General features: G+C 37.3%; 1 pseudogene; it reads right to left on the minus strand.

The window, feature by feature from the left end:
- Nucleotides 1-7,498: 7,498 nt before the first annotated feature.
- On the minus strand, nucleotides 7,499-16,405 carry LOC149141823 (pectinesterase-like; annotated as a pseudogene).
- Nucleotides 16,406-19,281: the final 2,876 nt, after the last annotated feature.

Below are 19,281 nucleotides of genomic sequence, written 5' to 3' on the forward strand. Positions count from 1 at the left end.
TATTTCCAACAATTGGTATCGGAGCAGGTCCTTCAGAGAAGCTTGATCGCTTGAAGGAGATTCGTAGAACAATGGGAAAGAAAGCACGTCAGAAGAAGAAGACAGCTCAAAGGAACAATGACAACCTACCGTTGAGTGGAAGCAAGTATTCAGATCCTGAATCACCTCAGATTGAAGATGGACAAGCAAATGAAGCATCAGATCAAATCATAGAGAATGCCCTCAAAGAAGAAATCATCATATTAAAAGATCAGTTGGAATGTGCATCCAGAATTCGACAAATGCTGCTAGCGCTGAATAAAGAGCAAGAAAACGAGATCCTCAAACTAAGGCATCTGCTGGATGAAGGAAGGAAAGCTGAAGAGACCTTGAAGAAGCAATGTCTTGAAAAAGAAGAACAACATCAAGTTGAGGTAAATATCTTGAAAAGCAAATTAGAAGAAAAAGATAAACTATTACGATTTCAAGATAGTACTAAGATCTTGGATGATATTCTTAGTAGTCAAAGGTCCCCTGCTATCAAAACTGGTCTTGGTTTTCATGAGTCTATTGAAGGTGAATCTGGTTCACAAAGTAAGACAAGAATCTCTAATGCAAAATCTGAAAGGGTCAACAAGGAGATGAAAGGACAACTCCATCAACAATCAAGGAAAGAGACTCCTCAAAGAAAATCTTTTACTCCTCCCATGAATAATGTTGAATGTTATGTATGTCATAATCTTGGACATGTTGCAGCCATATGTAGAAGAAGAAGGTTTCAAGGCCATCATGCAGAAAGATCATCACATTCAAGGTACTTTAATGGATATTGCTTTTCTTGCAATATGTTTGGCCACAAAGCTGCTGATTTCTATAGGAGGAATATGAAACATGTACGATGCTATGCATGTAACAAGTTTGGACATAGAGCAAAGGATTGCAGGAACAAAGCTCATGATAAGAAGAAATCATCAACATGCCTGAAGATATGGAAGAAGAAGGAAGTTCAGTCAGAAAGATATGGCACAGCACAGGGTACTCAGCACAACACATACATAACAGACTCAGGAGGAGCTGAAGGCATAGAACTTCAGTGTTCTAATTCTCATACGCAAGTTTAATGAAGAGAAGTCGCGTATATACGCGAGTTTCACACTGCAAAATCGCGTATATGTCATTCTGAAGAAATGCAGTGGGGATAGGCTCAGAAAAGGGGTCTGATATGATTCAGTCCAATATCTGCTCTCTTGGTTAATGATTACAGTCTACTGAGGATGTTTGGAAATGTTTTGATACTTGTAAGATGTTAGAAGTGTTTAATCCTAACTTGATGATGATGAGATCTTGATGCTTATTACTGATGATCAGATCTAACTACAGATGGCACAGGCTCAGGGGGAGCATATACTTCAAATAATGCATTGTTGGCATTATGGTTAGAAGTTGTTGATAAAGTCTATGAAGCTAAATGATACATCTTGATGTTTGATCAAAGGAATGGTATTGCAGGCTGATGGTACAGATCATATATGATGAATGATAGTCATGGTCTTGAATGAATTGCTGAACTTGCATCTACTCAGGGGGAGCATGGATGGATTGATACAACTAGGAGCCAAATCAGAAACTTCAGCATGTACTCAGGGGAAGCATGGACAGATCGGTACACTTTGGCATATACAAAGGGGGAGCATATTTGGAGATTTCAGCAGGTACTCAGGGGGAGTATGGACAGCAGAAGGTATACCAAAGAAGAGAATATCTTGGTCCGCCCTTTGCCCTTGATGTCAAAGGGGGAGAGTGACTTGGTGTGGTGGTTGCCATCAAGTCCAAAGGGGGAGATTGTTGGCATTATGATTCAAGTGTTTTCCTTGATGGCAACTCACTCAGAGGTTGGTACAGGTGATGGCAACTTAATCAGAGGACAGATCTTAGTACAGCATGCCAAGAAAGTTCATACACGCAGTTTCGTTAAGCCCAAGTCGCGTGTACACGCAGGTTGGCTTCAGTAAAAGAGCGTGTATGTGGAAAACTTATCTTTGGTCTGTGGCGGTTATTCCTTGGAAGTTGTGCCTATGGTTTTGGACCTTGGTGTCTTGACGGACGTGTTGATCCCTAGTTTCGAGGTTGATGGTATTGGATTTCTATGGTTTTGGCTCTTGGTATTGAGCAAGGCCTAAAGCTATATAAGGAGAAAGATCATTAGGCCAATGTGTGTGTGTGTGTGAGTGATGAAGATCTGAGGAAGTGTGAGATCCAAATGCTGGTTATGGGTTGGTGATCTGAACCAAGGTTTCACTCATTTGGAGGATGATGAACGATGGAACGAGATCTCAAGGCTTGGAATGATTATCTTCATATGGTTTGACTGTGAATAGACTAGATCTATTGACGCATGTTTATTGTGATGATCTGTTCTGTTATACTGCACCTGTTTACTGTTAACATGGTTAATAATGTTCTGATGCATTTACTGAAGATAAGCTAACTGAATCATAAGATCTCTGAATATACGCTAGTTGCTTTAGACACAGTCGCGTGTACACGCGGGTTCACTTAACTGAAGTCGCGTATATGTTTCTGAGCATAAAATTGGAAAAGTTTTATTGATCTGCTAATACTGATTCACCCCCCCCTATCAGTATTATTTCCAACATATTAGTGATGATGCCACTATGTATGATTTGTATATTATTCAGTAATCCATGATGGATTCAATATGTGATTCAATGTGACAGTAATTTAGATTCAGGTGTCAGTTATTTGAGATCTGTACGCAGGTCTTCTTCAAGGGAAGTGCGTACATATGCGGGTATGATTCAGAAGAATATTGTATACATTCAGACATATGTTTAATCAGGGTTTGGATTGACAACATTTGATTTCGGTGAAGAACAATATATGGTCTGGTATATTTATTAGTGGTTGTGCATTGATGTGATGTGATTGGTATTCTCTTGCTAAGATTTATTGATTGATTTGATGATTGAGATGATTTGATTCAGTGACTGGTTTCAAAGTTGTTATTTTATTTTATATTAATGATGGAAGTGGGTCTAGTCTAAAAATATGATGAAATGTGGCCTCTACGTTTGAAGTTTTGACCCAGTTGGATCCAGTATGAAATATTGTGAAACTTGGTCCCAAAAGGTGTTGAGAGTTGGAGCCTTCAGTGGGGAAGTCGAAGCTTCCTTCTAGTAGTAGTTGAAGAATTTGTACATGGGGTAGGAGATCCCTTCCGTTAGGAGCCGGTAAATGAGATCAGGGGTTGGATCTCCCTTCCAGTGGATGCTAGAGAATGAGAGAAGGTTGTAGCCTTCTGTAGGTCGGTGCTTGTGTACTGGTATGATTTTGCGCGAATACAAGATTATAATATGTTTTCCTTTATAATAAAAGAAGAAGATAAAGACGAAGACAATGGTGGTTTTCTCCCACATTGGGTTTCCACCTAAAATCATGATGTTCTTGTGTGTTGATATGTTTCTTGTGCGTTCTTTACGGCTCATGGTTTCTTCTTAATGAATTAATAATGAAGTAATAATTATCCCGTTAAGTACGAATAGTTAATGAACTAATTGATAAATTATTTATTTGGATATACATTGTTTGTGTTCTTCAAAGTCATGTACATACGTTGGTTTCTTTAAGGGCAGTGACGTACAAAAATCAGAATAAGAAATAAAAAGTTGAAATTAGTTTAAAATAATGATTCAACCCCCCTCCCCCCCAAGTATTTTTCCTAACAATTTGTATCAGAGCAGGTCCCTCAGTACAAGTCTCCTATTGAACAACTCCATGGGATCATAACAACCTTTGAAATTAGAAAAGGGGGTCCATCGGATATGAGAGAAGAAGCTTTCAAAGCCACATATAAAGGGAAGGAGAAGGAATCACCCAAATATGCAAGCTACATATCATATGAGGAAGAAGCCAACTTCGTGAGGAAATTTCAATAGGAACCCTATACTTGATTGTAGCCAATGCTAGCGAGAAAAAAACCTAAAGGATTTAGATAACTTGTTGGTGTAGCAGACTCGTCAAGCCTATCATGGAATGACTGGAAGTGTATTGATGAAAATACCCAGAAGGAGACAAATCACTTGCACCCAAAAAAAACTTAGAATTCAAAGCATGCATACTCATATCAACTTGCAATAATGTTGGATCACACATATTATGCTCTATAATATTATTTGAACACCCACTATCATCCAAGAGAAGGTCTTAGACATGGCAGGGAGGTGAATGTAAGAGCATATCATGAGGAGGCTACAGATTAATGAAATGAACATGACATTCATAATGACCGAAGAATGATATACCGATATGATTTTGGGAATGGAATTTCTCTTCTTCAATAGGGTATATTAATGTTTCAAAAGTGTAATAATCTGAATATTTTGGTTTGATATCTGACAATGCATGGATCAGAGGAGTTCCAAGATCATTCTGAACAGAAAGATTATCCAAAACTAGATTTTACAAACTATGAGAAGGGTGTTCAACAATTAGATCAAAGCCTTGAAAATTAGGGTCTTCTTGAGGAAGTAAAACATCATCCAATGTATTTGGGCACTCATCACTTCTTATATCAACACGAAATTGGATGTTAGGCTAATGACTATCCAATGTTTCAACTTAAGTGAGGATTTTTAGGTCATTTGACTACTTATCAAGATTGCAATATGATTGATCATCATTTTGACATGGAAGATTATGAAAGAGGAATGAAATATGGAAAGAGTCTTCACTCTTATGTTCCTCTACTTGTGAAATATGGCCACCTTATACCTGATTACCATGTGAACCAACAAATTGAGAATGAAAAGTAGTTGTAGCAATTTTTGATGGAGCGGATGTATAATATGAATCAAGGTACAAATGGAGATGCATTTTCATTACCATGGAATTGTTGCAAACTGTTACACTCACTCATTTCAAATCAATTTGCTTCCACACATCCCATATGTGTTTCCACCACTCTTGCATCCCATAAATTGTTTAAGATTTAGTTCTTAACAAAGAATTATTGTTAGTGACATGCAAAGTACACTCTTAACAATTTTGCAGACATTTTTGATATTTTCTATTTGGTAACCTGCTCATTGCAACACATTTTCTCCTATTTACAACAATCTCATACCTTAAAATCTGTGTATATATATATATATCTGTGTGTGTGTGTGTATATATCTATATATCTTTATGTATATATATATATATATATATATATATATATATATATATATATATATATATATATATATATATATATATATATATATATATATATATATATATATATATATATATATATATACTTCCTAAGGCTGTTAAAATATTACGCTCTAGCAAACAACCACACAGGAACAAATCTGAGTTAAACGTTACAAATTCAATAAATTTCACGCTTTAACAACATCTGTACAATACTCAATTTCTTATGTACGCTAACTCGCAGACCAGTGTGTCAGGCTTGTTAGAGGTTGATGGTTTAGGACCTTCTTGGGATTGGTGTAATGGATGTTCTTGGCAAAATTTTGAAAACGGAGGAATTCGAGATCTGTATCAAGGGTTTGGCATGTCTATGGTTACTTCTTGCACAAAATCAATTGTATGTTGCCAAACTTATAGTTATGCACAACACGTAATTAGGAAATGTGGCCATGAAAGAGCATTAATTTAATATTATAATTTAACTTGAGCAATAATTCTTTTTGCATATGAGTCAGACATCACATCTATTTTGTTCATAATGTGATTGAGAGCATGATGTATTGTAATCAACATAAGTAAATGTTTCAACTTATCTTAAGCATTAAAAAGTCACTTAGGTTGTCCAAAGTTAACAAATACTTTGAGTAAATTTGGTCCATAACGGTAAAAATATGATTAACGATTGGATGCAAGTAACTTAAACAAACAAACTCAAGATATACACAAACAAAATCAAGCCATCTGGACAGTACATATGAGTCATATCTTCGTTGGGATTTCAAGATCAGCGTGGATAGGTTCACATCCGTTGTTGCTTCAAAAGTTGCTCTAGTTCATAAACAAATGAACTCAAGATGTGCAAACAAAATCAGGCCAGTTGGCCAGTACATAGAGTCATATCTTCAGTAAGGGCTCCAGAGCAACTTGGATACGCTCCCATCCATTGTTGGGATTCAAGAGTTGCTTTGGTTCAAAAATGGTTAGTGGAGCAATGGGAAGCATGTCAAACTGAGGCACCTTAGGAATATTAGGCAAAGGCCAGCTTTTTGTCTCTCAGCGTTCATGAACAACCGAATCAACTTCGTATAAAGTATGGGTCATGTCACCTACAAGTGACATGACCCATTAATGTGAAAAGAGGGATGGGACTCGGGATAAAGAAAAAAAATCATGAAAATATATGATGTGACCATTCTCAATCTTATGGCCATGTTGATAATTCAAGCTCATAGTTACTTAGAGGTCAGAGCCATGGCAAACGTTGGAAGGGAGGGAATTCTATCTAGTAAGTGATTGACTCAATCTGCAATGTGCATATATTATTGTGATACTTCACGGGCATATTTTACTAATTTTGTTTTACTTCCTCATGACATTGACATAATGAATTTTCCCTTTGCAAATTTGAGTGAACTGAGTTTACTGATTTTAGTGGGAACTCTTCTCCCATGTTCCTTTCATTGCTATTCTCTGTTGAAGAGTTTGTGCCTTGTTTCCTTGGGGTATGGAGTAATTTTATCAACCATGCAACTCTTTCACTATACCTCAGCGCGATTTATTTACTTGGAGAGCTTTTATTTGGCATGCAAATGTTTGTCGAAGTCTAATGTAATTATGGGATTAAAAATCATTGTTCACCTAATTGTAAACTCTTAGCATATGACAACTTGAGCGTGTTTGTTGAATATTCCAAAATTTTGTATTTTATATGAGCACTAATTCGAGTTGTTGAAAAACCTGTATATACACATTTTAGTTTCCAAGAAAGAAACAGTGATATCTTTATTCGAAGAAGAAAAGGTGATATATAATGCAAGAACACAAACCCAGTGTATTACATCACAAAACTTAGAATTAAATCAATTCATAACCTTGGGGTTGAATAGAACATCACCAAAAAAAAATATACATCACAACGAAATAATAGAGTGTATATCGAAATAATCCTTGTAGAGCCATAAACACTATAAACCAACCATGTGACAATGTCTACATACAATATCATCCAAACAAGGTTTAGAGAAACTAGTGTTTGTGAGGTAGAAATGAGATTGCAACACCATGTCAAGAATTTCGAAACTTTGAATTTTTGAATATAAAAATGAAACAACATACAGATAATATGTGAGAGATTATAAATATAACAGTTATAGATTACATTTTAACATGAGATGAGAGGAAGTACATGATTTTTTGGTCTCCCCTCCTGGCAGTATTGCATTTCAGCATTTCAGAGTAGAGTAAGGATTTGAAATATGATATCCTTATTGCCATAAAAAAAAATAACAAATTTGTAGGCCTTCTATGTATGGGATCCCACTTCAGAACCAGGGATAAAAATAGGCACACTGAACTCTTTTGCTTCTTCATCGGCTTTAATCACCCTATAACCAGGCCAAGTTACGCGCCCATCTAGAAATGCACCAGGCCCAGAATTCCTGTATTCCCCAAAGTATAAGCTTTCTAATCCAAATTCTCCCGACCATTCCAACCAGCCAGCGGGATGAATGAGGTCGCCTAAAAACGATTGCATGTAAACTATTCGAGAGTATAATTTCCAAGGCCTCCCGAGGTATGTTGAAGTGAATGCCATCCAGGGAGGGAGATCACTTGTTGCTGTAACTATACAATTATGTATTGAGATGCCGGTATTTTGATAAGGATGATTCCTTCCTTGGGCAGTGATTACATTCATTTGATTGGGCATACCTTGTCGAGCATAAATGTTACACTCCTATAAAACCACGACCGCATTGCCAAAAATGAAGTCTATTGTTCCAAACACGTCACATTCTCTGTAAAACTGCCTAAGAGAATGAACATAAAGTGTGTCTTGGTAACCAATAATACTGCATCGATAAATCGCTGCAAAATCGGCCCCCACCCGTAGAGCTACAGCTTGATGCTTGTCAGGCTCTGCACTGTTCATAAAGGTCATGTCACGTGCAACAAATCTTGCACCGGATACAACTGCAATGCAGCCATTCACTGGTCAGTCATTGTTAATTGGCCTTAGATCCATACACACATGTCATGAAACAATGTTGAAAATCCAATTAACCAATTCACTGGTCAGCCTTAGCTCCATACACACATGTCATGAAACAATGTTGAAAATCCAATTAACCAGGTACAGAGAAAGAGAAAGAGAAAGGGTATTTCAATTAACCAGGTACAGAGAAAGAGAAAGGGTATTTCAAGAAATTGGATTGAACAATCAAACAAACAAAAATAATGCAGACAGAAAGGTTTGGAATAGTACCAAAGGTAGCGGAACTGAAAGCAGTAGAACCCTCCTTCACATTTTTGCTGGAGACAACAACAGTCTTTCCCTTGCCATCGCCAACAAACATTATGTTGGTTTTTCGTTTAGAAATTTTGACAGTTTCAAGGTACAGTCCAGCTTTGACATAGATTATGTATTTTCTGTTGAAAATGTAATTTCAACCACACATCAGTGGACCCATGCAGTAGCATTAAGGAAATAAACGTGCAGCGTTTAATTTGCCAAAACCGCTTCAGCAAAACCACCAGAGCATATCAGACCGCCTTTGGTCAGTAAGCAGTTTCCGTATAATCGAGCCCGATCCAATTATCCTCAGCCACGTGGTCCTCTGTATACGTCAGCAGAACTGACATTTCGGAGCCTAAAGTTCAGCATAAAAATGCCTCCCGAAATCCTCCACCGCCGTCCGATCTGCTTGATCGTTCTCCGCCGTCCATCAACCAAAGTAGCATACGAGCCTGCATTAAAAATTATGCGTGGAGTAAAATTCAAGTTTCGTTGACCGCCGTAAAATCATTCAATGCATAGTTATTGTGGTTCGTAAGTTTTTGGTAGAACATTAAATTTTAATTACACTGGAGGTATGAGCATATGCATTTTACGTGTTATATCTTTTGTAAGGCATACATATTATATGTGTTTTTGTTTTTTAAAGCGTTGACCATATATATTGTGAACATGTCGTAAAACCCACGGCAGTACATAATGTTTTGTTTTAAGTTTTTCATATAACGAGCCAAATGAAAAATGCGCTTTGTGTGGTAACACATTTGCACATGGGATGAACCGGAAGCTCGCGACAGCGAAAGAACAAGGGAGCAGCAGATAAATTCTTATGTGTTGATTTCCTGTGGTAAGAAAAGATATGAATGCACAGTAGTGCCAATAGAGAAAACGAGGAGGAAGCATGAAAAATTGTATGGTGTGAGTAATTTTTTTGTGTGAATGTAATGTAAGATTTACTGCACATGTAAAAATTTATTTTACAGTAGTAAATGTAAAAGGGGTTTTACAGCAGTAAATGTAAATGGGTTTTTACACACCAGCAGTGTAAATTCTCAGGAGGAGACAGAGTAACTTTTGTTGGTTGAAATGTATTTATTTTTGGTGAATCCCTCTCAGTAAAAGAGGATGAATATGTATCTGGCATCATATTTTAATGAATAGAAATCATTTTCTGGGTGTGTAATACTCTGTTCTCAAGATTTTTTTTTTTAAAGCTTCCCTGTGCAAAGGATCCTGTGGAGAGAAACAGAGCATTGTCTCTGTGTGTGTTCAGTTTTTACTTGTTTTTGGGATTTTACTAGAAAAATCCCCAACAGTGGTATCAGAGCAGGCTTAGGCTCTTTGAAGGTGTTCAACAAGCTGAAGGGAGGAGTCTTTTGTTGCAGCAGTAAATCTTCTCCAGCAAAGTGAAGTCTCAGGCAAAAGATTCAGGTATTCCTCAAAGTTTTCTTTTTGTTACTGCTGAAGCAGTCAGTGTTTTAAAATACACAGTCAAGAAATTAAAGCATAGTTGAGGATGCAAGGAATGGCTAGCACGAGCACTAGCATGGGTATGTTTAACACCCAGTTCCCACAGTTTAATGGGAAGAACTATGACTACTGGTCAATAACCATGAGAGCTTTATTTATCTCTCAAGATTTATGGGAATTAGTTGAATATGGGTTTGAAGAACCAACAGATGAAAATCAATTTAACAACTTAACTCAGGCAGAGAGAGATCTGCTGAAGAGCAATAGGAAGAAGGATGCAAAAGCCATTGTATTGTTGTATCAAGCAGTGGACCAGAGTGTGTTTCCAAGGATAGCAGCAGCTAAGACATCCAATGAAGCATGGCAAACCCTCAAAACAGCCTATCAAGGCATGGAGAAAGTAAAGACAGCAAAACTACAGTTGCTGAGGAGAGATTTTGAAAATCTGAGCATGAAGGAGTCAGACACCATTGACTCATTTTTCACACATGTAATTGGTCTGGTCACACAGATAAGGACTCATGGAGAAACCCTTGAAGAAAGGAGGATTGTGGAGAAATTATTGAGGGTCTTACCCTCAAAGTTTGATGTGATTGTCACCACCATAGAAGAGACAAAGGATCTCTCAAACTTTTCAGTTGATGAGCTTCATGCATCACTGATAACACATGAGCAGAGGTTGAGTAGAAATGAAAACTCATCTCTAGAGCAAGCCTTTAAGACCCAGATGTCTTTTGGAAGAGGAAGAGGTCAAGGCAGAGGAAACAAGAGAGGAAGAGGCAGAAGCCAGAACAGAGGTGGAAGGAACAGTCCAGCAAATGCTCAAGGAAGAGGCAGCAATCCAAATCAGAACCAAGGCCAAGGCAGCAGCCAACAAAGAGGACAACATCATGCTCAAGGACAAAGGTATGAAAAATCCAATGTCCAATGCTATTATTGTAAAAAATATGGGCATTACGCCAGTGAATGTAGGAAGAAGCAACATGATATGAGTAATAGACAAAATGCAAATGTCACTAGAGAAAACATCAGCCAAGATAATGTGTTGTTAGCTTGTAACATGGCTGAAACAAACAGTGAGGACATATGGTTTTTAGACTCAGGTTGCAGCAACCATATGACAGGAAACATAGCCCTCTTTTCTGCCCTAGATAAAAATATGAAATCAGAAGTCACACTAGGAACTGATAGCAAAATTTCTGTTATGGGAAAAGGAGAGGTAAAAATATTTACAAAGCAAGGAGAAAGGAAAACCATAGCAGATGTCTACTATGTCCCCGGAATGAGATGTAACCTCTTGAGTATTGGACAGCTTGTTCAAAAAGGTTACAATGTTTTCTTTGTGAATGATGTATGCACCATCATGGATATAGCACCCAGCAAACGATGCATTGCTGAAGTGAAGATGACAAGGAACAAGATGTTCCCTCTTAGAATAAAAGCAGATTTGAAAAACAAAGGAGAAATTACAGCAGTCACCCAAGAGGCTTTCCAAAGTGTGCTAAAGGATGAAAATTGGTTGTGGCACTTGAGATTTGGACATCTCAATTTTGGAGGTCTAAACTTGTTAAGCAGAAAAGGAATGGTAAGAGGATTACCATTGATAGAGAAACCAGACAGCCTCTGTGAAGGTTGCATTTTGGGGAAACAACATAGAGAAAGTTTTCCATCGGGTAAAAGCATAAGGGCAAAGGCACCCTTAGAGATTGTCCACTCAGATTTATGTGGACCAATGCAAAATCCATCATTAGCAGGCAGCCAATATTTCCTAACATTTATTGATGACTTTACAAGAAAAACTTGGGTATATTTTCTTAAAAACAAAAGTGAAGTGTTTGAAAATTTCCGAAATTTCAAAGCACTTGTGGAGAACCAAAGCGGGCTGCATATAAAAGTTTTGAGAACTGACAGAGGAGGTGAGTATATCTCCAAGGAATTCCTACGATTTTGTAGAGAAAATGGAATTCACAAACAGTTTACAGCTAGGTACACCCCACAGCAAAATGGAGTTGCTGAAAGGAAGGATAGGACCATCATGGATATGGCGAGGAGCATGCTGAAGGCAAAGCATTTGCCAAATGATTATTGGGCTGAAGCTGTAAATTGTGCAGTTTATATTTTGAACAAGTTTCCTACAAAAGCAGTGTTGAACAAAGTGCCGGCAGAAGCATGGAGTGGGAGAAAGAAAGGAGTCACCCACATGAGAGTTTTTGGATGTGTGGCTTATGCACACATTCCAGATCAGCTAAGGAGAAAGTTGGACAGCAAAGGGGAGAAATGTCTTTTCATTGGATACAGTGAGGAATCCAAAGCTTACAGGTTGTATATCCCATCTACCAAGAAGTTTTTTGTCAGCAGAGACGTTCAGTTCATTGAAGAGGAAGCTTGGGATGGAAGCATAGAGAAAACAGTGAATGTTAAAAACTGTTTGTCTCATGATGAAGATGATGAGGAGGTGGCTGAAATGCATCCCCAAACAGCAGCGCCAACACAAGGATAGCAAGGGACACCATTGAGGATAAATGAAAGTGCTTTTCCAAGCACATCACAAGGAGGAAATTCAAGTGCATCTTCAAGCACTTGCACACCAAATGAAAGAGGTAAGAAGTTTAGAAATTTAAGTGACATTTATGATGAAGGAATGAATTCCTTATTTGCCTTGTATTGTCATGTTGATGATCTTACTCATTTCGAAGATGCAATTAAAGATAAGAAATGGATAGAAGCTATGGATGAGGAGATTAATGCCATAGAGAGAAACAAAACATGGGATTTGGTAGAGCTACCAAAAGGTAAAGAAGTCATTGGAGTTAAATGGGTCTACAAGACCAAGAGCAATGCTGAAGGCAAGATAGAAAGACACAAGGCAAGGCTGGTTGTCAAAGGGTACAAGCAGCAATATGGGAGAGATTATGAGGAGACTTTCGCACCGGTTGCAAGAATGGAAACCGTGAGAGCAGTGCTGTCCATAGCAGCTCAAAACAAGTGGAAAGTTTACCAAATGGACGTGAAGTCAGCATTCCTAAATGGAGTGTTAATGGAAGAGGTTTACATTGAACAACCTCTAGGCTATGAGAAGAAAGGTGAAGAGCACAAAGTGTGCAAATTGAAGAAAGCTCTTTATGGGCTGAAGCAAGCGCCAAGAGCATGGTACAGCAGGATAGATTCTTATCTATTGGATAATGAATTCGACAAGTGTGAAGGAGAACCCACAGTCTACATCAAAGAAAAGGATGGTAAAATTTTGATTGTTGCCTTATATGTTGATGATGTTATTTTCACAAGTAATGATGATCAACTCATTGAGAATTTTAAATCAGTCATGAAAGAGGAATTTGAAATGACTGACATGGGTTTCTTAAGATACTTCTTAGGCATAGAAGTAGATCAAAATGAAAAAGGAATTTTTATCTCACAAGCTAGATATGTAAATCAAGTGTTGGGCATATTTAACATGCAAGAATGCAAAGCAGCGATCACTCCCACAATAATGGGATTAAAACTCAGCAGAGAGGACAGCAGCAAGGATTTTGATCCTAGTTTGTACAAGAGTATTGTTGGTAGCCTTATGTATTTAACAGCAACTAGGCCTGACATTATGTTTGCTGTTAGTTTAATTTCCAGATTCATGGAGAGGCCAAAGGAGGCACATTGGCAGGCAGCAAAAAGAATTCTGAGGTATGTCAAAGGTACCAAAAGGTTTGGAATTTTATATACTACTTCTGAATGTTCAAATTTAGTTGGATACACTGATAGTGATTGGGCTGGAAGTGTAGATGATCGGAAAAGCACTTCCGGTTATGTCTTTCACATGGGTTCTGGAGCCATTTCATGGGCTTCTAAGAAGCAATCCATTGTATTATTGTATATAGCAGAGGCTGAATATGTAGCAGCTACAGCAGCAACATGTCAAGCAGTTTGGATGAGAAGAATGTTGAGGAGCTTAGGCCAAGAGCAGGCAAAAGCGACAATTATTTTTTGTGACAATAGCTCAGTTATTGCATTGTCAAAGAATTCAGTGTTTCATAAGAGAACGAAACACATTGATACAAGGTTTCACTACATCAGAGAATTGGTGAACAATGGAGAAATTGTCCTAGAACATTGCAGGACTCAAGAACAGGTAGCAGACATTTTGACAAAGCCATTGGATCAGAAAAGCTTTGAATTTTTGAGGAAGTGTCTGGGTATGACTGAATGCCCAGCAGTTGAAATTAAAGGGGAGTGTTGAAAATGTAATTTCAACCGCACATCAGTGGACCCATGCAGCAGCATTAAGGAAATAAACGTGCAACATTTAATTTGCCAAAACCGCTTCAGCAAAACCACCAGAGCATATCGAACCGCCTTTGGTCAGTAAGCATTTTCTGTATAATCGAGCCCGATCCAATTATCCTCAGCCACGTGGTCCTCTGTATACGTCAGCAGAACTGACATTTCGGAGCCTAAAGTTGAGCATAAAAATGCCTCCCGAAATCCACCACCGCCGTCCGATCTGCTTGATCGTTCTCCGCCGTCCATCAACCAAAGTAGCATACGAGCCTGCATTAAAAATTATGCGTGGAGTAAAATTCAAGTTTCGTTGACCACCATAAAATCATTCAATGCATAGTTATTGTGGTTCGTAAGTTTTTGGTAGAACATTAAATTTTAATTACACTGGAGGTATGGGCATATGCATTTTACGTGTTATATCTTTTGTAAGGCATACATATTATATGTGGTTTTGTTTTTTAAAGCGTTGACCATATATATTGTGAACATGTCGTAAAACCCACGGCAGTACATAATGTTTTGTTTTAAGTTTTTCATATAACGAGCCAAATGAAAAGTGCACTCTGTGTGGTAATACATTTGCACATGGGATGAACCAGAAGCTCGCGGCAGCGAAAGAACAAGGGAGCAGCAGATAAATTCTTATGTGTTGATTTCCTGTGGCAAGAAAAGATATGAATGCACAACAATGCCAATAGAGAAAACGAGGAGGAAGCATGAAAAATTGTATGGTGTGAGTAAATTTTTTTTGTGAATGTAATGTAAGATTTACTGCACATGCAAAAATTTATTTTACAGTAGTAAATGTAAAAGGGGTTTTACAGCAGTAAATGTAAATGGGTTTTTACACACCAACAGTTTAAATTCTCAGGAAGAGACAGAGTCACTTTTGTTGGTTGAAATGTATTTATTTTTGGTGAAGCCCTCTCAGTAAAATAGGATGAATATGTATCTGGCATCATATTTTAATGAATAGAAATCATTTTCTGGGTGTGTAATACTCTGTTCTCAAGAAAAAAAATTTAAAGCTTCGCTGTGCAAAGGATCCTGTGGAGAGAAACAGAGCATTGTCTTTGTGTGTGTTCAGTTTTTATTTGTTTTTGGGATTTTACCAGATAAATCCCCAACATTTTCTACTTCTTAAATGCTTGGGTGCCTCCTTGACAGCGTCGGTTATTGTTACATAATTGCCACTGCCATCCTGCGCTACGACAGCATCAGGTTTTAAGTGTGCAAGGGAAAGCTGTAGGAGTAAACGATGAGTTTCAGATAACCACATAGGGAATTCCTTCATGTCATATCGATCCAACAACCCATAATGGTGATAGAATTCCTGATCCAAACCAGCGTTATGCCCCTCATCTTTCTTGAATTCCTGCTCCAGACCAGCATTATTCCCCTCATCTTTCTTGAAACCAGCGTTATTCTTCTTTGGCAACATCCGTTGAGGGTTTTGGGGAACTGCTGCAGACTTATTCGTCTGTTCACCAGGTAAACCTTTATTTTCCAAGCCGGCGTTGCTGAAAAGGGTTTGGAAGAGGGAGAGGGAATTGCTGATCAATTGAGAGAACTTTCTGGATTATTTTAGTATGTCATTGGTGGATTGAAGAGTCGCATTGCCGCCTCCAATCAAGTCTTGGAAACCTTGACGCATGTATCCTGGTTTGTCAGAGCGGCACTGAGCCAAGTTTTGACATCGGCAATGAAGAGCAATGACGGTCTCTTACCAGACAAATTGGACATGTGGAGCAGCGTGGCATTCAGATGATATAGTGTATCGTGGAGCAGCTCCACGCAATCCTGCTGGGCCACACCTCCGTCGCCGTCTCCCCAAACAGGAACAGGGGCTACAACCTTTAGAGAGTACGATTGCAAAACCTGACCTATGGTGGCTTCAATGGTGGCTTGAACAAAATCTTTGGGTTCCACCAGCTTATCAACACCTGGATATGTGACCAGCGTAGACACGCACATCTGAGGGTGGAACGTTTTAGAGCAGGCGGTATGTATACCAGCCGGTATGGCTCCTCCTGTAGCCGCATATGGAACCTTGTTCCCAAGAATAACAATACCAACAGGAATAAGAAGGCAAGCAAATATAACAACTCCAATGGCAACCATCACCACCCATCTTCTCGTCGCCCGGGACTCATCTTGGTTCCCGGGCGTCATCGTGGAAGAAACCCTAAACCTGCCACAAATCTGCCTTCAGGAACAGGAGAAGTGTGCAGGAAGGATTCAAGAAACAGCGATCCGTAATTCAGGATTCAAGAAACAGCGATCTGTAATTCAAGAACAAGAAAACTCAACTCAACTCTGCAGGAAGGATTCAAGAAACAGAGAATGAGAGCAGCGAACAAGAAACGCAGAATGCAGCGGGAAAACAAATTTTTTGTAAAAGTCAAGTATGTTTGACGACGTTCATTTAAAGCCTCCTGAAATTTGAAATGTGTGTGATTTAATATAATTAATTTAATTCTAAAATAATTAATTGTGATTTAGTATAATTAATTATTATTTAATGTAGTTTTGTGGTTCTTTTAATGATTATTATTATTATTATTTAATGAAGTATCTTGTTTTACATTTACTATAAATATGACTTTTCTTGTTTTGTTAATATAATATTGAATTTTAATGTTTATAATTATGAATATAATGAGCAAAGTAAAACATTGTCACAGAGTAAAGAGATTTGAGCAACATTTTTATGTTAATACTGAATTAAACATTTACTATATTTTTAAAATAGATTTGGGGTTGGAAGACAACTAAAGATCATTTGGCATCAAAACAAATTTCGCAGTACACAACAATCGCTCTAAATCTTGTTTTATTGAAATTAAGCAACGGATACATTTTTATTTTTATTTATGGGATTGGATGTTCTAATTACATTTAATTCGCATGCTTAGGATGATTAAAAGTTTGACTCTTTAATTGCAACTTCCATTTGAATGGTTACTATATTATGTTGAGTAGTGTTTTTGCTCAGCAAGATGAAATGAATCTGAGTGATGGGATCTCTATGAAAGGTTTTAGTCAAGTAAAAATTTGCAAACATTCTAATGATTAAAGGGCCACTTGGAGCATTTAATTCAGACATTTACCTATCATTTGTTTCATGTAAATTATGTGTCTCAATGGAATGAATTATGATGACAATCTATGTCAAAGAGCACAAGTATATGGTTTTGACACACTTTTTTATTAAGAAATTCTCTTAGATATATAGGCTAAAGACGTGTTCTGAAATATATATATAAAACAATAATACATGTCATTAGGTGAATAAAATTGTGGCTTGGGAGTCATTCACACAGGAAACCCCATAACTTTAGGAGGTTACTCATTGAGCTTAAAGCCTTCTTTGTTGGAGTTCCAAGTTACCCCTATTGGTACCAATTTGAATAATATCACATTAGACAAGACTACATATGGACATTACTTACATGTACCTTAAGTATATTGAAAGTTCCCCTAGATCTATCTCGAAACCACCCATTCAGCCGCCTAACTATTATTGTGCACCTAAAGCAACATTCGGGAAAAATACTCTCTCATACTAGCCTAGCATTGGTATATTTTATGGCCATAGCACCAGTCACACCCATTATATAAACCATTTCTTGCTAAAAAATCCTTATTGCTAAGTTGGGTTACTTGATCAACCATTTACTTTTTAATTGTGGGATTGAATTAAAGGTTAATGATTATATACCTTATTATGCTACAATTTCATTTGATTAAGATATATGGTTCATGTGCAATACATAATTCATTAATATGCACTAATAACTAATTGAACAATCAACATTGGACTAAAAATGTTCAAACAATTCATCATCATACAACGACTCTAAGAAAGGATCAACATCTAATCTGCCCTACTCAGCTCTAAGAAAGGATCAACATCTAATCAACATTGTTCATTCATTAAAGAATATCAATCATGAAGATAGATGATTGGTATACATATAGAATTTAAAGTAGATGATTGAATGATGACTGCAATAACCTATTTAATGTTATGTTACATGTCTACACACACACACACATTAGGCTGAAGGTTACAATTAAAGATTGAGAACCTTATTGGCACATCATCATTATTTAATATTTTATTTATATATTTTATGTTTATTTTCATTTTATTTTGACAGTTCCCTTACAGCACACATCCCTAACTCTAGTGTACGTCTATGGATGTAACAAAGTAAACATATTTTGGATAGAGTGAATTAGAAACAAAGGTCGTAGTTTATTACAAGCAAGCATAGTCCACTCAAGTGTAGGCACACAAGAAATTACATCTATCCCAAATGGGTGCATGTTCAATATATGGATTTTTTATTGTTTTAACACAAAACAGAAGACGCACTTCAATTGACATTTAGACCCAATCAAATGCCATGTTTCAATCGTTGGCTAGCCTATCATTCAAAAATAATGAGGGCACAACCATTGGGATGTGACATCTATTTCAACATCATGTGCATTCTCAAAATCAACATCTTGAGGGCGCAACCTTCAACAAGAAGAAGTATCTAGTTAATGCAGTGGAGATGTAATGTGGTTGGATATTGAGAGTTTCTAAAATCTCTTTTCACATGTAATAACTTTTGAACATTTATGTCACTGGAAAAAAGATGATTGGTTTTCATTTTCTCTCCTTTCTTCTATGTTGATTGTGCTTGTCCTTCCACTTAACTAGATTTATTGACTTCATATGTTTTTGTGGGTGTTTTCTACCCAAGCATGGTAAAATACTTGTGAACCAGAGCTATGTAACAAGCCTAAAAGCCTCATAATGTTAGATATTTTATTATTGAATTAGTTTCAAGTGACGGACAAGCTTGGAGCAGACTCTTTACATTACTGTAGGGTTTCTCTTAATCTAGCATTGGCGTGATGGCCATGATGATTTGATAGCTTTGTAAACTACAAAGGATTGCTTTTCTACTCCTTAATAATTTAATTTAGCTCCTTGAAAATTTGAGCTGAAAATGAAATAGGAGCTTCGATTTTCTATTCATTTGCTTGGTGTT

The sequence above is a fragment of the Pinus tabuliformis genome, chromosome X (genome assembly GCF_031772625.1).
Source record: "Pinus tabuliformis cultivar Carrire ecotype Pingquan chromosome X, CPIR1, whole genome shotgun sequence".
Classification (NCBI taxonomy): domain Eukaryota; kingdom Viridiplantae; phylum Streptophyta; class Pinopsida; order Pinales; family Pinaceae; genus Pinus; species Pinus tabuliformis.